General features: G+C 44.5%; 1 protein-coding gene and 1 pseudogene across 2 annotated transcripts in view; one reads left to right on the top strand and one right to left on the bottom strand.

Moving 5' to 3' along the window:
- Window positions 1-14,262, top strand: part of XPO6 (exportin 6) — a 123,848-nt gene that overhangs the window by 10,077 nt on the left and 99,509 nt on the right. The window lies entirely within an intron of this gene.
- Window positions 7,356-8,393, bottom strand: LOC135269045 (glyceraldehyde-3-phosphate dehydrogenase-like; annotated as a pseudogene).

The raw sequence follows: 14,262 nt of genomic DNA, 5'->3' as shown, positions 1-14,262 counted from the left end.
TTTTTTTGAGATGGGGTCTTACTCTGTCTCCTGGGCTGGTGTGCTGTGGGGCAATCATGTCTCACTGCAGCCTCTACCTCCTGGGGCTGAGGCTATCCTCCCCCCTCAGCCTCCCGAGTAGCTAGGACCTACAGGCGTGCATTGTCACGCCTGGCCAATTTTGTATTTTTTATAGATGCGAGGTTTCACCATGTTGCTCAGGCTGGCCTTGAGCTCCAGGGCTCAAGTGATCCTCTGGCCTCAGCCTCCCAACATGCTAGGATTACAGGTGTGAGCCACCGCACCTGGCCAGCAGACCGACTTTTTGTTTTCACCACTTTTCAAGATTATGTATAACCTGTGTGTGCTGAACCCAGTATGAATGCATATTTTCAGTCCTTAGGCCATTTGACCTCTCTGTGTGGCCTTTGGCAGCCACTGATCTCCTTTTCTTTTCGTGAAACACTTTTCTTCTTGGCTCCCATGGCATCCATGATATGACTTTCTTGGTTTAGCCTCCTGTGGCTTCAGCTATAACCCATGTACCAATGAAAACTAAACCTCACTCACCAGCCTTAGATATCCAAAACGTCCTGACAGCATCAAATTAAATGTGTCTTAAACTAAATCCATCATCTTCCTCTCAGGTTAGTGCCTCCTCTGCCTTTCCCTGGTTCCGTTAATAACCTCATTTACTAACTACTCAAACGATGAACCTGACTCATCTTTAACTTCCTCTTCTACACACCCCCCCACCCGCTTCCAGACCTGTTGATGCTGCTGCTAACATGTCTGTGATCTGACCCTGACCTTTCCCTCCATTCCCTTGGCTTTGATCAGGCTGTCATTGTCTTTTGCTTTGATTGTTGCTGTCATGACCAGTCCTCTTCTTCCAGGTTCTGCGTCCCTCTGTCCATCTTCCATACTGCTGAGCTGCCTCATAGAGCTCAGATGTGCTCATGCCACGTCACCCCTAGTCATTCAGAGGAGAGGGTTCCCATTGTTGTCAGAGACCAAGTTTTCATCATGGTAAAGTAACATGGGCCCTGAATTTTAAGTTTCACTTAAGGTCTTTCAGTAAGGGTGAAGGTGGTTTATTAAATACTTAAAGTGATTTATTTCGAGTATCTTTGAAAGACTTCCCAAATTACGCCCTGTTCTCCAGCCACAGCAAACCACTTGTCATTCCCAGAACACTCAGTGCACTTTGATGCTTGTCTGCCTTTGCTCATGCCGTTCCCTCTGCTCCAGTGCCCTTTTCATTCTTGCAAATGAAACTTACCTGACATCTCAAGGTTATCATAAACAGTACCTCTCTGAGGCTTTCCAGCTGCTACTTTAACATAGGTCAACTTCAATTATAGTTAGGTATTTTTTGGCTTTTATTATTTTGATTTATTTGTTTTTATTGTGTAAGAATGACAAGACTACATTCTTATAGTAAGTGTCAGACAGTTCAGAAGTTTCAAGAGCAAAATGTGGAACTCTTGCCTCCTTCCTTGCTTCCTCCTCCTCCCTCCCACTCCAAGCCTGGGAGTGAGGAGGATTAGTTCTTTCTCTTTAGGAGCCCATAGCAGGGTACATCTTACTCTGCTTTGCCTCTCTAGTGCCTAGTAATCATTCAGCAGATATATGAGTAATTAAGAGTCAGGTGCAAAAATAAACCCAAGCAGATCAAGGTGGGCCCTTGAGGTTAGTAAGTGATAGTAGTAGTATTTGGAGAGTGTGGTAAGATTGAAATAGAGTATGAATGCAGTAAACACCTTGTTTTTCCAAAATCCATGCAACCAGCAAGCTTATTTAACTGTATTTTTCCCCTGGGTGGGTGGAGATGGGCAGCAGGTGAGCAAGGGGAGTTGTTAGAACAAGTGCTGGGCAGGTGGTATGCTTACTGGGGAGCCCCAAAGCTAACTGCTACTGGGAGAACCGCTGGGGGACAACGAGGAGTGGGAGTGGGGTGAGGTAAAGTCCTTGTGGACCTTAAAGAAAGACACAGGGCAGAGAAGTGAGGGGGTGAAAGAGGCTAATGGGAAGGGAAGGAAATGGGCATAGAAAGAGAAAAGGTCTGTGTTGTGTTTCATCATTGAACTCTGTGCTAGTCATCGTTAAGGGGCCCTCATGCATGCAGTGTAGGGTAGGTATTTAATTTAATCTCATATAGCCACCCTGCCAGGTAGGTATTACATTCCCATTTTATAGTTGAGGAAGATAAGGACACTGAGGCCCAGGGAGGGTAATGCTAAGTAACTAGTGTTATCTTCAGCTGGGCTAAGAAAATAAAAAACCCCAAAAACAGAAATCAGAATTATCTAGTGAGTTGACAGAGCTCGGATTCAGTCCTAAGAGTCCAACTCCAAGGTCCATGTTTTTTCTAGATCACTAGGTTTCTTCCTCTTTTTTTTTTAATTTTTATTTTTTGGGACATGGTCTTACTCTGTTGCCCAGGCTGGAGGTGCAGTGGCACAGTCATGGCTCACTGTAGCCTTGACCTCCTGGGCTCAAGTGATCATCCTGCCTCAGCCTCCCTAGTAGCTGGGACTATAAACATGCACTGTCACACCCAGCTAATTTTGTGTGTTTTGTAGAGATGGCGTTTTGCCCTGTTACCCAGGCTGGATTAGGTTTCTTCTTAAGCTTATGCACATATACATAGGCATATTTACCTAAAATGTAGCCAAGCGCGGTAGCTCACGCCTGTAATCCCAGCCCTTGGGGAGGCCAAGGTGGGCAGATCACCCAAGGTTAGAAGTTCGAGACCAGCCTGGCCAACATGGTGAAACACCGTCTCTACAAAAGTACAAAAAAAAATTAGCTGGGCATAATGGTGGGTGGCTATAATCCTGGCTCTTTGGGAGGCTGAAGTGGAAGAATCACTTGAATCTGGGAGGCAGAGGTTGCAGTGAGCCGAGATGATGCCATTGCACTCCAGTGCGGGCGAGAGAGCAAGACTCTGTCTCAAAAAGAAAAAAAAGGTAGTCCAACTGGGTATATTGTCCCAGGAAAAATGGTGCATCTGACCAGCTAGCCTTAAAACTTGTAAAAATTTGCCTTAGTAGAAGGGCCAGATGATAAAGGGCTGAAGATAACAAAAGAGAAAAACAGTTATCTCTGTGTATCCTATAATGTGATAGAATAGAAGAAGTATGACTTGGCCAGGTGTGGTGGCTCATGCCTGTTAACCCCAGCCCTTTGGGAGGCTGAGGCGGGTGGACTACCTGAGGTCAGGAGTTCAAGACCAGCCTGGCCAACACGGTGAAACCCTGTCTCTACTAAAAATATAAAAATTAGCCGAGTGTGGTGATGGGCCACTGTAATTCAGTTACTCGGGAGGCTGAGGCAGGATAATCATTTGAACTTGGGAGGCAGAGGTTGCAGTGAGCCAAGATGGTGCCACTGCAGTCCAGCCTGGGTGACAGAATGAGACTCTGTCTCAAAAAAAAAAATAAATAAATAAAAAATATGACTTGAGGGCACAGTAGTAGCTGGTCCATATTACAGGATATTAACAGAAAGGAAGATTACTTGATTTCTTTGAGTTTTAATTCAGGTGAGTCTATAGGCTTAGCATATATAATAGGCTCATTTCCATTAGAGCAACCTGCTGCTGTTTTATATGAAGGTTATAATGAAAAAGATCTCTGGTCTAGGGCTCTCTGAAAAGTTAAAGATATTTTATAAGCCAAATGAAGCTGGAACAAAAATCATTTGTTTCTAAACTGGCTAATAATCAGACCTGAGAAGTTCTTTCTTTTCCCTCACTCCCTCCTTCCCTCCTTTTCTTCCTTCCCTCCCTTTCTTCCTTGTCTCTCTTTCTTTCTTTCTTTTTTTTTGAGATGGAGTCTTGATCTTTTGCCAGGCTGGAGGGTAGTGGCACGATCTCGGCTCACTGTAACCTGTGTCTCCCAGATTCAAGCAATTCCCCTGCTGTAGCCTCCTGAGTAGCTGGGACTACAGGTGCATGCCACTACGCCCAGCTAATTTTTTGTATTTTAGTAGAGATGGGGTTTCACCATGGCCAGGATGGTCTTGATATCCTGACCTCATGATCTGCCCACCTTGGCCTCCCAAAGTGCTGGGATTATAGATGTGAGCCACCACCTTCCTTCTTTCTTTTCTGTTTTTGAGATAGAGTCTCCCTCTATTGCCCAGGCTAGAACGCAGTGGCGTGATCTTGGCTCACTGCAATCTCTGCCTCCGGTTTAAGCGATTCTCCTGCCTCAATCTCCTGAGTAGCTGGGATTACAGGTGTCCACTACCACGGCTGGCTAATTTTGTATTTTTAGTAGAGACGAAGTTTTGCCATGTTGGCCAGGCTGGTCTCAAACTCCTGACCTCAAGTGATCTACCCACCTTGGCTTCCCAAAGTGCTGAGATTACAGGCGTAAACCACTGCACCTGGCCTTTTTTTTTTTTTTTTTTTTTAAAGAGACAGGCTCAGGCCGGGCATGGTGGCTCATGCCTGTAATCCCAGCACTTTGGGAAGCCCAGGCAGCAGATCATCTGAGGTCAGGAGTTTGAGACTAGCCTGGTCAACATGGCAAAACTCCCTTTCTACTAAAAATAGAAAAATTAGCTGGGTGTGATGGTGGGGGCCTGTAATCGCAGCTACTTGGGAGGCTGAGACAGGACAATCACTTGAACCTGGGAGGTGCAGGTTGCAGCGAGCCGAGATCACATCACTACACTCCAGCCTGAGGGGGGAAAAAAAAAAAGAGACAGGGTCTCCTCAGTTACCCAGGCTGGAGTAATTGGTATGATCATGACTCACTGCAGCCTTGATCTTCTGGGCTCAAGTAATCCTCTTGTCTGGTTTGGGTTGTAGTTTATAAAGAAGAAAAAAGAAAGAGTTTTAAAAATTAAAAAAAAAAAAAAGATCCTTCAGTCTCAGCCTCCACAGTAGCTGGGACCACAGGCATGCACCACCATGCCTGGCTAATTTTTTAACTTTTTGTTAAGATGGGGGGGTCTCACTATGTTTCTTGGACTGGCTTGAACTCCTGGTTTCAAGCAGTCCTCCTGCCTTGGCCTCCCAAAGTGTTGAGATTTCAGGAGTGAACCACTGTGCCTGTCTCTGGGAGTTCTTTATTTTAGAGTAACGACTGGATAATTTTTATAAAAGTGACATGTGCTCATTAAAAAAAAGTAAGAAATATTACAAGGTACAAAGAACATGACAAAGAAATCACTCCAAATTTTACTATTCTTAACTGATTAACTTTATATAAACATTCCATATATCTTTGTGTCCATCCATAGAGGGAATGGGTACCTAAAATCAGTACTTTTATTAAAAAAGTGATCATGCCAATTTTTTGGGTCATGCTAGATTGATTGTTTGATTCATTTTAAGATGGAGTTTCGTTCTTGTCGCCCAGGCTGGAGTGCAATGGCGTGATCTCTGCTCACTGCAACCTCTGCGTCCCAGGTTCAAGTGATTCTCCTGCCTCAGCCTCCCTAATAGCTGGGATTATAGGTGCCTGCCACCACGCCTGGCTAATTATTTTGTATTTTTCATAGAGATGGAGTTTCACCATGTTGGCCAGGCTGGTCTCGAACTCCTGATCTCAGCTGATCCATCTGCCTCGACTTCCCAAGGCCCTGGATCATGCTAGTTTTAAATAATTATATACTTACAGGAAGCTGCAAAATTAGTACAGAGTCCCATGCATCCTTCACCCATGCAGCCTTTACCCACATTCTTTGGGAATCTTGTATAGCCGTGTGCAATATCAAAACCAGGAAATAGACATAGACACGTGTCAATTATTGACTGGACTGCAGACCTCACTGAGTTTTCACCATTTTAAACCTACATTCCTTTGTGTATGTAAAGTTTTATGCAGCTTATTATACTGAGTTGAGTTATGAAAATACCACATGGAACTGTCCTGTTGTCACAAAAGAACTCCCTCATGCTACCACCTCTTTGTATTTGTAGACATCCTTCCCTAGCAACTACTAATCTGCTCTCCATCTTTATAGTTTTGTCATTTTGAGAATGTTGTATAAATGTAATGTGTAGCATGTAACCACCTGAGATTGACATTTTTCGCTAAGCACAGTGCCCATGAGGCCCATCTATCTCACTTGAATATAGTGGCAGAAAAATAAATGAAAATGAGAGGAATTGTGAAATTTCATTATGCTTCCATAATTATTAGGTCCTTGTAAATCTGTGTAGACTAAGGAAAAAGATTGTGGAAAACATTAAGAAGATGGCATCTCCTCTCTCTCTCTTTTTTTTTTTTTTTTGAGATGGAGTCTCACACTGTCGCCCAGTCTGGAGTGCACTGGCACCATCTTGGCTCATTGCAACTTCTACCTCCTGGGTTCAAGCGATTCTCCTTGCCTCAGCCTCCCAAATAGCTGGGATTATAGGCATCTGCCATCACGCCTGGCTTATTTATTTATTTATTTATTTTTGTATTTTTAGTAGAGATGGGTTTCACTATGTTGGCCATGCTGGTCTCAAACTCGTGATTGACCTGCTTCAGCCTCCCAAAGTGCTGGGATTACAGACATGAGCCACTGCGCCCAACCTCTCTCTCTCTCTCTCTTTTTTTTTTAAAGACAAGGTCTTACTCTGTTGTCTAGGCTGGAGTACAGTGGCACAGTTTTGCCTTACTGCAGTCTCGATCTCTCCAGCTCAGGCAGTTCTCCCACCTCAGTCTCCCGAGTAGCTGGACTACAGGCACACACCACCACACTCAGCTAATATTTTAATTTTTTTGTAGAGATGGAAGTCTCACCTTTTGCCTAGGCTGGTCTCAGACTCCTAGGCTCAAGCCATTCTCCGGCCTCTGCCTCCTAAGCTGTTGTGATTACAGGTGTGAGCCAATGCCTGGCTGCATCATTTTATAAATAAATATATGTGTATATTGCATATATATATATATATATATATTTTTTTTTTTTTTCTGAAGTGAATGAATTGAACCAAATATATTGCATATTTAAGTTTTAGGCAATGTCAATAAACTTCATAAAAGGAAAAATAAGAATTCTTTCCCCTTCCTCCATTTCCTCACTGATGATTATTTCACTTGTTTGTGGCCTAGAGCATTTATGGTTTGTTTTATAACCATAATTTCTGCAGTATTTAGTATTTTATATTTTAAAGGATTTATTGTTCTCCTTTGATTCTTTCGACTTCCATATTCTTTGATTCGTCTTTCTGTTGGTTGGATTTGATTGTACTTTTTTTTTTTTTTGGCTGAGCACAGAGGACTTTATTGATGGTACACGACAAGGTGGGGCTCCCTAGGCCCCTCCGTCTTCAAGGGGTCTGCATGGAAACTGTGAGGAGGAGCAATTCAGTGTGGTGGGGGACTCAGTGTGGCAGGGACTCCCCAGCAGTGAGGGCCTCTCTTCCTCTTGTGCTCTCGCTGGGCCTGGTGGTCCAGGGGTCTTACTCCTTGGAGGCCATGTGGGACATGAGGTCCACCACCCTGTTGCTGTAGCCAAATTCATTGTCATACCAGGAAATGAGCTTGACGAAGTGGTCGTTGAGGGCAATGCCAGCCCCAGCATCGAAGGTGGAAGAATGGGTGTCGCTGTTGAAGTCAGAGGACACCACCTGGTGCTCAGTGTAGCCCAGGATGCCCTTGAGGGGGCCCTCTGATGCCTGCTTCACCACCTTCTTGATGTCATCATATTTGGCAGGTTTTTCCAGACGGCAGGTCAAGTCCACCACTGACACGTTGGTAGTGGGGACACGGAAGGCCATGCCAGTGAGCTTCCCGTTCAGCTCAGGGATGACCTTGCCCACGGCCTTGGCAGCGCCAGTAGAGGCAGGGATGATGTTCTGGAGAGCCCCACGACCATCACGCCACAGTTTCCCAGAGGGGCCATCCACTTCTTCTGGGTGGCAGTGATGGCGTGGACGGTGGTCATGAGTCCTTCCACGATACCAAAGTTGTCATGGATGACCTTGGCTGGGGCGCTAAGCAGTTGGTGGTGCAGGAGGCATTGCTGACGATCTTGAGGCTGTTGTCATACTTCTCATGGTTCACGCCCATCACGAACTTGGGGGCATCAGCAGAGGGGGCAGAGATGATGACCCTTTTGGCTCCCCCCTGCAAGTGAGCCCCAGCCTTCTCCATGGTGGTGAAGACGCCAGTGGACTCCACCATGTACTCAGCGCCAGCATCACCCCACTTGATTTTGGAGGGATCTCGCTCCTGGAAGATGGTGATGGGATTTCCATTAATGACAAACTTCCCGTTCTCAGCCTTGACAGTGCCATGGAATTTGCCATGGGTGGAATCATACTGGAACATGTCGACCATGTAGTTGAGGTCAATGAAGGGATCATTGATGGCGACAATATCCACTTTACCAGAGTTAAAAGCAGCCCTGGTGACCAGGCGCCCAATACGACCAAATCCGTTGACTCTGACCTTCACCTTCCCCATGGCGTCTCAGGGATGTGGCTGGCGATGAGAGGCAAGAGACGGCTGTCTGTCGAACAGGAGGAGCAGAGAGCTGATTGTACATTTTTAAAGAGAGTAGCTTACTTGGTGAAGTCAGAATGTCTGTCTGCCTTTCTATTTTTTTGAGATAGTCTCTCTCTGTCACCCAGGTTGGAGTGCAGTGGCATCATCTCGGCTCATTGCAAAGTTGGCCTCCCAGGTTCAAGTGATTCTTGTGCCTCAGCTTCTTAGGTAGCTGGGATTACAGGCGTGCGCCACCATGCCTGGCTAATTTTTGTATTTATAGTAGAGATGGGGTTTCGCCATGTTGGCCAGCCTGTGCCTTTGTATTTTGAAGAACGTCTTGGCAAGGTATAACATTCTTGGGTTGTACTCTCTTTCACTCTGATTTTATAGACACTGTTGTTCTATCTGGGATTGAGTATTCTGTTGATCCTTTTAATCCATTTAACATTGATTAGCTGGTAAATATTTTAACAAAAGAGTTTATGATTGCTGTATTCCCTGAATAATTGCATGTTTAAAAATGTCTGTGTGGTATCCTTTTCCGTAAATGGTAACCTGGCTGGGTATAATATTTATGTTTCATACATTCTTAGTTCCTAAGACCTCAGTAGACATTTCTTCATTGTTTTCTGCCATTGAATGATGTTGTGTTGAAAAGCTTGGTTAGCCTTATTTAGGTTAGAGTGCAGTGGCACGATAGCTGCTCTCTGCAATGTGAAAGGTGAAAACGGCACCTCAAGAATTACATGTGGGCCGGGTGCAGGGCTCACACCTGTAATCCCAGCACTTTAGAAGGCTGAGGCAGGCGGATCACGAGGTCAAGAGATTGAGACCATCCTAGCCAACATGGTGAAACCCCATCTCTACTAAAGATACAAAAATTAGCTGGGCATGGTTGCATGCACCTGTAGTTCCAGCTACTTGGGAGGCTGAGGCAAGAGAATCACTTGATCCCAGGAGGCAGAGGTTGCAGTGAGCCGAGATTGCACCATCGCACTCCAGCCTGGCAACAGAGCAAGACTCTGCCTCAATTAAAAAAAAAAAGAATTACATGTGTAGTACTTCAGTTATGAGTGAAGTGGAACATCTTGTGATAATTTATTGCCATATATACTCTTTTCCTGTGTCAGCTGGCCATTCTTGGTCTACTGATCCTTGTGCATTTTTCTGTTGGGTCAGTCAACAGTTTCTTTCTTTTTTTCTTTTTTTTTAAGTAATTTGGCAAAATAATTTTAGAATGTTGATGAAGTTGATCAAGTTTGGAATAGCTTTCACGTTTGGTTGAGCAGTTGCAGGATGAATCTCATGTAGCCAGTTTTAGTCAGAATAAGAGCACTAACATTTCAAGTGTACTAATACTGTGGGTTTGAATAAAATGATAGTCTTGGTGATGGGACTATGTAATATGATAGTTTTCTAAGCCATCACACATTTACCTTTTGTTTGATGATCCATGTAATTAAGATGTATATTCAGGCCAGGCCTGGTGGCTCAGGCCTGTACTCTCAGTACTTGCAGAGGCTGAGGTGGGAGGATTGCTTGAGCTTAGGAATTTGAGACCAGCCTGGGCAACGTGGTGAGACCCCGTCTGTACAAAAAATAAAAAAAATTTAGCTGGGCATAGTGGCTCATGCCTGTAGTCCCAGCTACTCAGGAGGCTGGGGTGGGAGGATTGCTTGAGCCTAGGGGGTCGAGGCTGTCGTGAATTGTAATCTCCAACCTGGGTGGCAGAGCAAGACCATCTCAAAAATAAAAAAGAAATAAAGAAAGATGGATATTCCCATACTTGGCTTCATGTTTATTTGTCATAACATAATGTAAGAACCATTTAGAAGTACAGGCTTAATTGTAGGCAAGCAATTCCATTGCCAGACAGTTGCGGGTGCTTCCTTGACGAAATGATTTCCTGGTAGTTGTGTTGGTTCTCCTTGTTAGGTTTATGAACTAGAGTGTGAATTTGGAATGTTTAAGGCTATTATGAAGTAGCTACATAGAAGATTCTGCAGTCACACTTAGGGTTTCTCTAATTTTCCGCTGAAATTCTCCTCGTGGCGGAGAGTCCATACTCGGTTAAAAGAACACACCTTGTAGATTGTGGATATTAGCCCTTTGGGGAGGGATAACATGGGGAGAAATGCCAGATACAGTATGCACCTAAAGTAAAATAAATAAATTTAAAAAAAAAAAGAACACACCTATCTTGGGGTTGTAGATCATAGAGGCTCTCTGTAACCTGACGTTTCTTGGAAATCTTGGGTTGTACCTTAAACATTTATTGTTTAAAAATCAGTATATATTCCATCTATTCATCCATCTATCATAACTGTTTGCCTATCTTCACAAGAAAATGAAAGGTCCAGGAACATATGTTGTGTTTGAGAAGTAGTGTGTAGTGTGGCCCTCATCCCACTTTACTGTGGGGGTGATTGGTTCTTCCTTCTGGAACTCTCTGGACAGACAGTCATGCACTGCATAATGCTGCTTCAGTCAGTGAAGGACAGCTTATACGATGGTGAGCTCATAAGATTATACTGCCATATGTTTTGTTTTTTTGTATTTTTTGAGACCAGGGTCTCATTCATTCTGTTGCCCAGGCTGAGTACAGTGGCACGGTAATGGCTCACTGCAACGTTGGACCTCCTGGGCTCAAATGATCCACCTGCCTCAGCCTCTGAAGTACCAGGGACTACAGGTGTCTGCCACTCTGCCCAGCTAATTTTTTAAAAATGTTTTTCTGGAGACAGGATCTCACTATATTGCCCACGCTGGTCTTGAACTCCTAGGCTCAAGTGATCCACTTGCCTCAGACTCTGCCTCCCAAAGTGCTGGGATTTACAGGTGTGAGCCATTGCGCTGGGCCTAATGCCATATTTTTACTGTACCTTTTCTACGTTTAGATCATTGTGTTACAGCTGCCTACAGTGTTTAGTACAGTAACGTGCTACACAGGTTTGTAGGCTAGGAGCAGTAGGCTATGCCATCTAGCTCGTGTGTTGTAGGCTCTCCCATATAGGTTTGTGTGAGTTTGCTCCATGTTCTCACATGATGATGTAGTTCTCATGCCTAATGATGTAGTTCTCAGAACTTATCCCAGTACAGCATGACTGACTGTACTTCACTGAGAAGTGCTGAAAAATCATATCCTGGTTTATTTGTAAATGAGACTTTTTTTTTTTTTTTTTTGAGACAGAGTCTTACTCTGTCACCCAGGCTGGAGTGCAGTGATTCTTGTGCCTCAGCCTCCTGAATAGCTGGGATTACGGCATACACCACCACGCTCGGCCCACTTGAGGCCAGGAGTTAAAGACCAGCCTGGCTACCATGTTGCCTCCCACAGTGCTGGTATTACAGGCATGAGCCACTGTGCCTGGCCTGTAAATGAGACTTCTTATGAAGAGAAAAAACTTGAAGCCTTTTGAGAAAGCATCCCAGATACTTGGGAGGCTCAGGCCAGGAGTTCAAGACCAGCCTCATCAACGTAGCAAGAACCATCTCTGAAAAGAAAAAAGAAATCTAAGAAAATGATTTGAGAGATAGTAAAGAACACCCCTTTTTATTTTTATTTTTTATTTTTTTGAGATGGAATCCCTGTCATCCAGACTGGAGTACAATGGCGTGATCTGAGCCCATTGCAACCTCCACCTCCCGGAGAACCTCCCTGTTTACACCTCAGTAGTGAACAGATTGAAAGTAAAAGAGAGTTTTGATTTGACAGCTCTTATTGGGATACTTGGTAGACCCTTGATATTTAACATTTGTGTTTTTGACTATTTGTTAGTAATTGCCAAAGCCTTTGATAAGTAATTTGTTAATTTTAAAAAGATATAACTTGCATTGCCTTCAGTTCTCTGGACCAAGTCACTTAGCTGGCTCGTGAGTGGGCCCAGCTGAAAGCAGTTCTTAAAACTGGGTGAGTGCTAGGCCTTTGCAAAAATTGCTGATTATTTAGAGAAAGTTGAAAGACACTTGTGAATCAGTGTACCAGAATGTATGTGCTTTATAATTCTTTTTTTTTTTTTGAGATAGAGTCTTGCCCTGCTGCCCAGGCTGGAGTGCAGTGGCACGATCTCAACTCACTGCAACCTCTCCGTCAGCCTCCCAGGTAGCTGGGATTACAGGTGCATGCCACCATGCCTGGCTAATTTTTATTCTTTTAGTAGATACGGGGTTTCGCTATGTGGACCAGGCTGGTCTTGAACTCTTGACCTAAGGTGATCCGCCCATCTCGGCCTCCCAAAGTGCTGGGATTATAGGCATGAGCCACCATGTCCAGCCTAGAATTCTTTTTTTTTTTTTTTTTTATTTTGAGATGGAGTTTTGGTCTTGTTGCCTAGGCTGGAGTGCAATGGTGTGATCTTGGCTCAACTGCAACTTCCATCTACTGAGTTCAAGCGATTCTCCTGCCTCAACTTCCCGAGTAGCTGGGATTACAGGTGTGCACCACCATTCCTGGCTGATTTTTTTTTTTGTATCTTTAGTAGAGATGGGGTTTCACCATGTTGGCCAGGTTGGTCTCGAACTCCTGACCTTGGGATCTGCCCGCCTCAGCCTCCCAAAGTGCTGGGATTACAGGCGTGAGCCACCACACCTGGCCTGTAATTTTTTACTGAAATGGAAAGTCAAGAACTGGAGGAAGTGTTCTTGGTGATTTTGGGGGATCACTTGCAACATAATTGAGAATTATCTATCTACAGCTATTGAATATAATGATGGAAAGGGGTGAATAAAAGTTCTGGAAGTTTCTAACCCTAGATGAGCTGTGCATGTCAGCAAATGATTATAGTGTTGGGAGAGAAGTGCAGAAATAGAACCTTGTAAAGGTACAACCATACTTACCTTTAGTTTTTAGCACAAGGTCTCTCTCTGTTTTCCCGGCTGGAGTACAGTGGCATGATCATAGTTCACTGTAACGTGGAACTCCTGAGCTCAAGCCATCCTCCTGCTTCAGCCTCCTGAGTAGCTGGGACCATAGGTACTTGCCACCACGCCTGGCTAATATTTTTAATTTTTATGGTTTCTGGCTATGTTGCCTAGCTGGTCTTGAGCTTCTGACCTCAGAAGATCTTGCCTTGGCCTCCCAAAGTGCTAGGCCCGAGCCACCTCACTACCTCACTGGCCTAAATCAATCAATCTCTCTCTCTCTCTCTCTCTCTCTCTCTCTCTCTCTCTCTTTGAGACGGAGTCTTGCTCTGTTACCCAGGCTGGAATGCAGTGATGTGATCATAGCTCACTGTAACCTGGGTCTCCTGGGCTCAAGTGATCCTCACCACTGAGCCTCCCTGGTAGCTAGGACTATAGGCCCAGCTAATTTAAAAAAAAAATTTAAATTTTTGGTAGAGATGAGGTCTTGCTGTGGTCTTGAACTCCCAGCCCCAAGTCACCCTCCTGCCTCATCCTCCCAAAGTGCTAGGATTACACGTGTGAACACTGTGTGCATGTATGACTTTTTATTTTTATTTTTTTGTGACACGGTCTGGCTCTGTTGCCCAGGCTGGAATGGAGTGGTGTTATCACAACTCACCTCAGCCTTAACTGCTGGGGCTCAAGTGATCTTCCCACCTCACCTCCTTAGCTGAGTAGCTGAATTTACCATCATCGGATTCAACATTTCTATTTGCTTCCTTCTAGTCTTTTTTCCTATTTTCTTTTTAAATATGGTTGAGAGTACACTGTAAATGCACTTTTTCTTCTGCCTTTTCCACTTACTGTAGGTACATGCCACCACACCCAGCTAATTTTTTGTAATTTTGGTAGAGATGGGGTTTTACCATGTTGCCCAGGCTGGTCTTGGGCTCCTGAGCTCAAGTGATCCACACTCCTCAGCCTCCCAGTGTGGGGATTACAG

The sequence above is a fragment of the Aotus nancymaae genome, unplaced genomic scaffold (genome assembly GCF_030222135.1).
Source record: "Aotus nancymaae isolate 86718 unplaced genomic scaffold, 86718_ANA_hifiasm-v0.15.2.pri h1tg000049l, whole genome shotgun sequence".
NCBI lineage: Eukaryota > Metazoa > Chordata > Mammalia > Primates > Aotidae > Aotus > Aotus nancymaae.
Note: the sequence above shows the minus strand (reverse complement) of the source record. Positions and strands in the feature narration are given on the sequence as shown.